Here is a 10,592-nt window from a genome sequence, read left to right on the forward strand (position 1 = left end):
TGCCTGCCTGTTTAACTCAAATAGTGTCATCATTACCTTGCTATGTTTGACAATACAGTGTATATTTTGTCATGCCAATAAAATGATGCAATATGGATGCTGACCTACAGTATGTGATAGAAGATAAGGTTTTGTTTAGCACTAGCTGCTACACTGTCTCCCTCTCAGCTGTCCTACTGTCTGTCTCCCTCTCAGCTGTCCTACTGTCTGTCTCCCTCTCAGCTGTCCTACTGTCTGTCTCCCTCTCAGCTGTCCTACTGTCTGTCTCACTCTCAGCTCTCCTACTGTCTGTCTCTCCTACACTGTCTCCCTCTCAGCTGTCCTACTGTCTGTCTCCCTCTCAGCTGTCCTACTGTCTGTCTCACTCTCAGCTCTCCTACTGTCTGTCTCTCCTACACTGTCTCCCTCTCAGCTGTCCTACTGTCTGTCTCACTCTCAGCTGTCCTACTGTCTGTCTCACTCTCAGCTCTCCTACTGTCTGTCTCTCCTACACTGTCTGTCTCTCAGCTGTCCTACTGTCTGTCTCTCCTACACTGTCTCCCTCTCAGCTGCCCTACTGTCTGTCTCTCCTACACTGTCTCCATCTCAGCTGTCCTGCTGTCTGTCTCTCCTACACTGTCTCCCCGTCAGCTGTCCTACTGTCTGTCTCTCCTACACTGTCTCTCTCTAAGCTGTCCTACTGTCTGTCTCTCCTACACTGTCTCCCTCTCAGCTGTCCTGTCTGTCTCTCCTACACTGTCTACCTCTCAGCTGTCCTGTCTGTCTCTCCTACACTGTCTCCCTCTCAGCTGACGTACTGTCTGTCTCTCCTACACTGTCTCCCTATCAGCTCTCATACTGCCTGTCTCTCCTACACTGTCTCAATTGAACCCATGTTTCTCACTGTGGATTCGGTGCTGGAAAAACATCGTAACCTAGCAGAGAGCCAAATCATGTAGTTGCAACGTGTTGATTTTCTTGGTACACAAAAAGGAAGACAGGGTGAAACGTGATGTTATATATATGGGTCCTGTGAGAAAGATGTCCTTACCCCTTCCAAAAAACACTCCACTCTATACGTCACATGACCCAGACAGACATTCAGGGCGATGCTCTGATTGGTCAGGTGTGAGACTCGTGATTGGCTCCGATCAGAACCAGCAGCTATGACAATCCTCTATAGACAGACAGACAGACAGACAGACAGACAGACAGACAGACAGACAGACAGACAGACAGACAGACAGACATTAGCGTATACTGTATATAAATAAAGGCAAACATACTTCCGAAGCATAATGTGGGGGGTGTGTGTGTGTGTGTGTGTGTGTGTGTGTGTGTGTGTGTGTGTGTGTGTGTGTGTGTGTGTGTGTGTGTGTGTGTGTGTGTGTGTGTGTGTGTGTGTGTGTGTGTGTGTGTGTGTGTGTGTGTGTGTCTTAGACAACAGTTATGATGAATCAGTGGAGGTTGTTTGTTAATTCTTGGAATTGCAATTTTTAGAGAGTAATGCTATAGGAAGAGCTGTGGTCTGTCACCACAGAGTCTGTGGCGCAGACCACAGCAGTCATGTGTCACCACCCACTTCTCAAACTGTTATACAGCAGAAAAAGGGGAAAGACACACACACACACACACACACACACACACACACACACACACACACACACACACACACACACACCTCTCCTATGCATGTGCGTGTGTGCGTGCATGAAAGCGTGCATTTGTACAATTCACAATTTAGGCATTTAGAAGACCCTGTGAGTGTGAGATGGGAATATGCAGAGTAAATGGTCATAAGTAACATAAGTACAGTGCAGAGAGAATAGTGTAGTGCCTTGAGGAAGCTAATAATCAGATGGCTGAGATCCAGGGTGTTTTAGGGAAGGGAGAAGAGTCTAGGACATGTGGAGCATTGTCCAGGGTGTTTTAGGGAAGAGAGAAGAGTCTAGGACGTGTGGAGCGTTGTCCAGGGTGTTTTAGAGAAGGGAGAAGAGTCTAGGACGTGTGGAGCGTTGTCCAGGGTGTTTTTGGGAAGGGAGAAGAGTCTAGGACGTGTGGAGCGTTGTCCAGGGTATTTTAGGGAAGAGAGAAGAGTCTAGGACGTGTGGAGCGTTGTCCAGGGTGTATTGATGATTCAAGTTTCTTTATTAGGAAAAAGACCCCTTGAGATGTACAGTACCAGGAGCGTTGTCCAGGGTGTATTAGGGAAGGGAGAAGAGTCTAGGACGTGTGGAGCGTTGTCCAGGGTGTATTAGGGAAGGGAGAAGAGTCTAGGACGTGTGGAGCGTTGTCCAGGGTGTATTAGGGAAGGGAGAAGAGTCTAGGACGTGTGGAGCGTTGTCCAGGGTGTTTTAGGGAAGGGAGAAGAGTCTAGGACGTGTGGAGCGTTGTCCAGGGTGTATTAGGGAAGGGAGAAGAGTCTAGGACGTGTGGAGCGTTGTCCAGGGTGTTTTAGGGAAGGGAGAAGAGTCTAGGACGTGTGGAGCGTTGTCCAGGGTGTATTAGGGAAGGGAGAAGAGTCTAGGACGTGTGGAGCGTTGTCCAGGGTGTATTAGGGAAGGGAGGAGAGTCTAGGACGTGTGGAGCGTTGTCCAGGGTGTTTTAGGGAAGGGAGAAGAGTCTAGGACGTGTGGAGCGTTGTCCAGGGTGTTTTAGGGAAGGGAGAAGAGTCTAGGACGTGTGGAGCGTTGTCCAGGGTGTATTAGGGAAGGGAGAAGAGTCTAGGACGTGTGGAGCGTTGTCCAGGGTGTATTAGGGAAGGGAGGAGAGTCTAGGACGTGTGGAGCGTTGTCCAGGGTGTTTTAGGGAAGGGAGAAGAGTCTAGGACGTGTGGAGCGTTGTCCAGGGTGTATTAGGGAAGGGAGGAGAGTCTAGGACGTGTGGAGCGTTGTCCAGGGTGTATTAGGGAAGGGAGAAGAGTCTAGGATGTGTGGAGCGTTGTCCAGGGTGTTTTAGGGAAGGGAGAAGAGTCTATAGGACGTGTGGAGCGTTGTCCAGGGTGTATTAGGGAAGGGAGAAGAGTCTAGGATGTGTGGAGCGTTGTCCAGGGTGTTTTAGGGAAGGGAGAAGAGTCTAGGACGTGTGGAGCGTTGTCCAGGGTGTATTAGGGAAGAGAGAAGAGTCTAGGACGTGTGGAGCGTTGTCCAGGGTGTATTAGGGAAGGGAGGAGAGTCTAGGACGTGTGGAGCGTTGTCCAGGGTGTATTAGGGACTAGGCTCTGACAGCATTCCTGTGTTCGCTGGTCTAATTGAGCGGACAATTGACGAAAACAAGGTGTCCTTCTGTGTGCACACTACCACTATAGGCTCTCACACCTTTGAGACGGTGTCAACTTTATAAATGAAGAAGGAACATACCAAAGAAACTAAATAACTGGCCCATAATGAAACCAAATTGAAATATGTATTCGGATCATCCAGTGGAGGCTATACTTTTACACATTGAGGAACAACAACCTATAATTCCACGTCCCTTTTAGCCGGGCACCCCCGAGCAGCCAGTGAACAGGTCAGAGTGTCACTCACGTTGCCATCTTCCCAGGTCGCTTCACAGCTATGGTACGGAGGAGGAGGCTGGGACAGCTGGTAGGAGGCCGAACCGTCAGCGTGGACAGAGGTCACACACGACACACTTCTTACTGGACCTGCTGTTACTGTAGACATATTGACATTATATAAGTATTAACAACAACATCGCTGCCATATTGGCAGGGGACACAGCCTGCCACTAGAAACTGACTAATTAACTAACTCTTCTGCTAACTAACTAACTGAGTAAACTAAACTAAACTAACTCTGCTGCAAGAAATATGCCTAAACTGTTTATACCTGAGACTACAACTTGTTTTCTGTTTTATAACCATTACTGTATTGGTATGAAAATGTTTCATGTGCATCCCATATTCATAACATGACTACATGTCAAACATTTGTAACAAACCACATCTTGTGACAACATGCTATCTAAACATGTACAATGTTTTGCTATCACAAAACATTTGTGATGAATAAAGCACAAACGTATCGAAAATGGTTACAAGAGGGGAGGGGGGGGGGGGGGACTGGCGACTGTTGAAGAAAGGTGAGAAGAAGCGATACAAGGATAGAGAGATACAAGGAGAGAGAGAAGTGCTCTGAGTCTTAGAGGCGAGTCTTATTATAGGCAAGCAGTCTCTCCAGCACACTTGCACTTGTACATGATCTTTTTGCAGAGGTGTTTGTGTGTGAGGCTGTCGGTCAAAAAGGTGGAAGTGACTTAGCCTCATAAACCACCCTCTCCCAGAAATCGCCTGATGCGATGCGATTTCAAGGGGGAGTGGTTAAAAACCAGGCTAGAAGTGACCTACACCTCTAGTAAAACAAGGAAGGAAAGGGTTGTTGCTTCATCACGGCAGGCATGGAAAATACCTTAAACTCTGTGACTCACCTTTGTTCTCTCTCGCTGCACAGTTAGCTGTACAAGAGTACAAGAAAGACGTTGCTGAAGTTATCGTTGAGTGACAACACAAACAATGACAATATTTATTACTGGAATAACTGGTTTCTGCAGAGAATTACATGTGGAAGTGCAATGAATCGATTTGAAAGGGATACATTAATTTAAGTAGGTCACACAGTAAGCAAGTCATGCTACTCATAGACCGAATTAAATAAAGTCAAATTTATGAAGGTAATTAAAATAATTTCAAGTAATATAATGATCATATTGAACTCTTACCTCTGCACTCTGTCTTATACGACACCTGGAAGAGAGATTGTCATTACTAAATATAAAGATGTAGAAGTACAGGCTACTGTGTGTGTTTAGCTCAAATATGGTATTATTTTTGTAACTTTTCACCATTACTTTTCCTACGTTTTGCCAATAACAAACTGCAATAGGAATTGTATGCAGACAGATTTGACAGCTGAACATGTCCAGACATGTTATTATGGACATGGTTCATTGAAAAATAAAACACCACAGAATAATATAGTTAACGTGTCTATATGTAACTAAAGTCAAACTGTACAACTCAATCAGTGATAGGCTCACATCTACTGTACATCAAGAACTGAAACGGCTATTAATGAACTGGCTATAACTAATGTTTCTCACTGAGCCAGTGTTCGGTGTTTGAGTGTTTGTCCTCCCTGTGCTGTACAGTACAGGTCGTAACATCTGAACTAGTGATGCACCCAATATTAGGCCGCAGAAAATATTCGGCAGAAAATGGCTAAAAATGCATTTTCGGCCTATTCGGCTTCGGCCCGAATAGGCAGAAAATATATCACCGAATAGTGTATGCAATTAATGCATTCAAAAGAGCTGAATAAATGTTTTATGGACCCATAATAGTGATTATTATTTAAGTTAAGTTTTGCCGTAACCATTTATTTTGCCATAAATCAGGTATGTACCTTTAGATACGGCCATGACAGCAATGGTAGGAAAAAATATATATAATATTAATCATATTCGGATATTCGGTATTCGGTTTTCGGACCACTGTTTCCTATATTCGGTATTCGGTTTTCGGACCACTGTTTCCTATATTCGGTATTCGGTTTTCGGACCACTGTTTCCTATATTCGGTATTGGGTTTCGGCCAAGAATCTCCCTTTCGGTGCATCCCTATAATCTGAACGTAGAAAGCAACGTGGCAGAGAGCAAAAATTCCATATCGTCTCTGTCGTGACGAACATGTTTTTCTTTAACACAAATTAACTCATTTAGGCCTGACGTCGAAATAAAAAAAAAGTCTTCTGAAAGAATATATATTCAAAGATTTGTGCCGCATTTTCAAGATGTTTCAAAAATGCTGAGTGGCGTGCTACGAGCTTGTAGGTCTGCTATTTTTCAATAGATAAAGTATAACATAATGCTTAGTTAAAACACCAAAAGGGGTTCCCGTCCAGAATGGGTTAAAGCCCTATACTGGCCTACTTCATCATCATATAAGAAAAGTAGTGAAAATAGCAGATCTACGAGCTTGTAGATCTATTTTCACAATTTTAAAATAAATGATGATTAACTCTTTGAGAGTTTCATGGATTTCTATATAGTTTTTAGACTTCTCTATGGCAGAATGGCGTTTTTGAATGATTTATTGAAAATTCTCTGTTGTGAATGTGTGACAACGAAAGACCTTCAGAGAAAGCTTGGCTTGTCTGCTTCCAGGAAAAAAATGAACTGAGTTGATAAAATGTTTAGTTGTGGTGTTGGAAGCCATTTAAAAGAGCCTGCATTTACACTGGGTAGTGTTTCTAGGACAACAAAAAAAGTTATGACCGGTTGAAGTTTTATTTTCTAAATAACTTTTTTTCTGCTGGGCGTACATAGCCATGCAATATCTCATTTTAAAGGGTGAGTTGTCTAGTTCAATTAAAATAAAATAAAAAGTTTCTCACATGTACCACTGTAGATATTTTGCCATCTATAAATAGCATGGTCAGTCATGATCAATCTGACCTATCCAGCTAAAAGTCCCCCTAGCTCTGAAATGGAACATCATATAAACTCAATTCTTTTTTGGGGTAAAATTAGACATTCTAACGCACATTTTGATATATACCATGTTTACATAGTCTTACCAGTACCGTGTCTATTCATGCATGTATCTCAAAAACCTGTTGTGAAGAAACAGTTTTGATAAAAAACTCATCCAAGGACATTGTTTTGATATGACTTTGTGCCCATGATATGTATCAAAATATAGACTTGAATGTATACTGTATTATAACAAAAAAAAATTGGGTTCTTACCATCTACCGTTACAGAGTAAATCACAGTTGAAACTCGCTTAGTCAAACCATAAACCTCAGACTAGTGAACAAAATAGCCATGACAGGTCTAACTCATTGTAAAAGCTTGTCTTTTATTTTTTATGACTACTAACATAATACAATTATAATAAATATTACAGAAAATAAATAGGCCTACATACAAAACAGTTGTCCCCAAACTCCCCAGTGTCCCCAAACCACTGCATTCCAGTTGTTCTTGACGGTGTGTGTGTGTGTAGGCTAAATTTAAAAAACAACAACAACTGAAATGAATGAATGCATCCGGTTCAGTGTCGGAGAACTCCATCGCAGTCTTGACTCTTCGTCTTCATCATCATCATCATCATCATCATCCTCCTCCTCCGATGCCAGTTCTAAATATATAAAAATAAACATTTAGCTGTAGTCAGCCCGGCCAATAGCCAGTTGGGGGGGGGGGGGGGGACGTAGGCTATCTGACATCATCGTCATCATCATCATCACACGGAGACACACTAAACAATGTACAATCATGATTGTATACAATATACAATAAATGGTAAATGGTAAATGGTAAATGGTGCATTTATATACAATGAATGCAATTATCATGCAAGCTCAGACGTCAATGAAACGTCATACAGATCTTATATAATACGCTACTGTTAGCTTCACTCCCCGTCCCCCCTCCGATCCTTGTAGCAACGTCATCATAACCACGCGTTGCTTCAGTAAACGATGCATGTTTGTTCTCCGTCTTTGTAGACAGTAAATAAAAGGAGCGAACATTACTCTAAAGATCAGATCGCCTATAAGGCACGCTACAATATAAAATACTTGTACTGCCATGCGTGCATGCCTGCTACGATACATTTGTACTGCACCAACCAACCGATCGACACCAACCCCCCCCTCCAGCCCTTAGCCAGCACCAATGCACCGACCAACACCATTAGCCAGCACCTTCGGTGCTGGCTAATGGCTGGGGGCCATCGTGGTGAGTCATTCTGGCGTCATGATCTGACTAGTAGTAGTAATTATCCAAGCATCTATTTGTAGCGATCATCTTATGATTTCTGATCACTATAGAAGGGCATTTTCTACAATAAGATTACCTCAAAACATTCCGGGTTGATCGTCTTCTTCAATGGTTTCCCGGTATAGCTCATCGGACGACGATGGGGAGACAATGAAAAAAGGAGGGAGGGAGCAGCGAGTCTCGCTGTAAGCACTGGACCAGGGCTACTCCGCCTGGAGAAGGCGACTGGGACGCGTATGGATCAATACTACTACCACAAAACTCGCTCAAATAAATAGTACTGCTTTCAACTTTTTCTGCTAGAAAATCGCTCGGGCGAGACGGCAAACAGGCAAAACAATGAAAACTATGAAGACTCCCTCTGCCCCCACTGTTTACAGGGGGTGGGACCAGCTTCCAATGGCAACACGTACACGTGTGTCACGTGACACGGGTTTTCTGGGTAATGTAGTTGGAATATAAGCTCAGGAATTTAAACAGCGCTTCGGAGCATATTAATATGTTTAGATTCATCAAAAACTGTGAAGACGCCAATTGGCGTCATTGATCATTTACGGAATTCTGATGAAGACGCCAATTGGCGTCTTTCATCTTCTAAGGGTTAAAAGGGAATGGTTATGGACATATGAGGTTTCTCCACCTGACAGCGACGATATGCAACGTTAAAGCAGTTGGCAGCTCTACAATAGTACTGTTATCTAATCTATCTTGTCAAGTCATAATTGCTGTTGAATTGAAGGGTCCTCTTCTTTCATCCCCTTACATCTACTACAGACTATACTGTCTGTCTAGATTGTAAATAGTATCGGAATCGACCATATCGGCCATAAAAATGCCATATCGGATCGGTCTCAAAATAATCAGGATTATTTTCACAGATATTTGGATAATATCGGAATCGGTCAGAATCCGTATTGACAGATATATGACCCTGCAAATAATCGGAGATCGGTCATAATTTCATAATCGTGCACCCCTAATTGTAAACATGGCGTTCTATCTTCCAGTTCAGTCTACTGTCAGAATTATTGTTTTTTTAGTCCTGTTTGTCACTAGTTAAGTGATAATTCACCCTTCACACTTTTGATTATTTTGTCGGAGGACAGACAGAGAGGAGACAAGATATGACAGGAGTCAGATTAGAACTAGGATCATGTTGTCTCCACCAGGGACACAATGCATGCATTTTTATACAGTTTTATTTAACATTATTATTTAATCATCCTAACATCATGTCATCACTTCAGACAGGGAGTGACAGAGTGATGCATTGTGGGAAGAAGAAGAAAGGACAAAATGGAGCCTGTTATGAAGGCTATAGAATGTGATGATATTTTGAGAAACGTTTTTCTTACCCCTGAAGAAAGGCACTCCACTCCATGAATGACATGCTCCACACAGACATTCAGGGTGATGCTCTGATTGGTGAGATGTGTGACTCGCGATGGGTCGCCCTCAAGGTCATTGGCGATGACAATCCTCTGTAGACAGACCAGACAAGACAGACAGACAGACAGACAGACAGACAGACAGACAGACAGACAGACAGACAGACAGACAGACAGACAGACAGACAGACAGACAGACAGACAGACAGACAGACAGACAGACAGACAGACAGACAGGGGGTTACATTTAGTCAACGTTATGTTATCATTGCAATGTTTATAGCAAGAGGCCTCAAAAGACAGGTGTTTAGGGCAATAGAATAGAGCATATAATATAACATATGATATTATATATATAATATATATATAATATATTTGTCTTTCAATATAATTGAGAGACAAAGAAGAGGTCAGACATGCACTTGCCAAAAAAATGTTGCTCTTTATTAGGTCAACGTTTCGGTCGCTTAGACCTTCATCAAGACAGACAATGTTTTTTTTTGGCGTGTCTGACAGTGTGCGGGACCTCTTCTTTGTCCCTTTTCTTTTCTTTTTTTTAATGATTTTTTTGTGGCTTTCACCTTTATTTTATATTTTTATGGAGGGACAGACAGTAGGCTGACAGGAAATGGGGAGAGAGATGGTGGGAAGACATGCAGTAAAGGCCGTCGGGATTGGGAGTCGAACCCGCGGCACACTGCCAGACTGGATTACCAGCCAAGGTGCCTGGACCACTGAGCCATGGCCCAGGCCAAAGATACCCTTTTCATTGTTAACACTTTTGAAAAGTCACACCACACACATAGCCACTGCTACATAGTAAAAAAGCCAAAGCCACAGACACCTTCAACTCAACAGAGTGACAGAGCAGTTAAAGGACCAGCTAGACTCACGTTGCCATCTTCCCAGGTGGTGCCACAGTGATGGGAGGGAGGAGGCCGGGACAGCTGGTAGGAGGCCGAACCGTCAGGGTGGACAGAGGTCACACACGAGACACCGGTTCTGACTGGACCTGCTGCGACCTGCAGGTCAGCTGTACAACAACACATAGACAGAGGGTCACACACGAGACACCGGTTCTGACCGGACCTGCTGCGACCTGCAGGTCAGCTATACAACAACACATAGACAGAGGGTCACACACGAGACACCGGTTCTGACTGGACCTGCTGCGACCTGCAGGTCAGCTGTACAACAACACATAGACAGAGGGTCACACACAAGACACCGGTTCTGACTGGACCTGCTGCGACCTGCAGGTCAGCTGTACAACAACATATAATAGAGGATAGACAGACCTTTATGGAACCTTTGAGGGAAATGCATGGTTGTCATACCACCAGCAGCACTGGTATCACGTGTAAATATAAATGCAGTCAAACTGTACACAATGAACAATTAATCTATCCCCTGTAGTGTACAGTCAATCCACAGCGGATA

At 43.6% G+C, this 10,592-nt stretch overlaps 1 long non-coding RNA gene across 1 annotated transcript; it reads right to left on the minus strand.

The window, feature by feature from the left end:
- Positions 1-4,407: 4,407 nt before the first annotated feature.
- Positions 4,408-10,180, minus strand: LOC306927212. Its single transcript, XR_013790502.1, has 4 exons — positions 10,046-10,180; positions 9,120-9,245; positions 4,699-4,723; positions 4,408-4,434 (listed from the first exon to the last, which is right to left on the minus strand). It is a non-coding gene; the product is annotated as an uncharacterized lncRNA (long non-coding RNA).
- Between the last annotated feature and the right edge of the window lie 412 nt (positions 10,181-10,592).

This window comes from Electrona antarctica (genome assembly GCF_951216825.1).
Source record: "Electrona antarctica genome assembly, chromosome: 7".
NCBI lineage: Eukaryota > Metazoa > Chordata > Actinopteri > Myctophiformes > Myctophidae > Electrona > Electrona antarctica.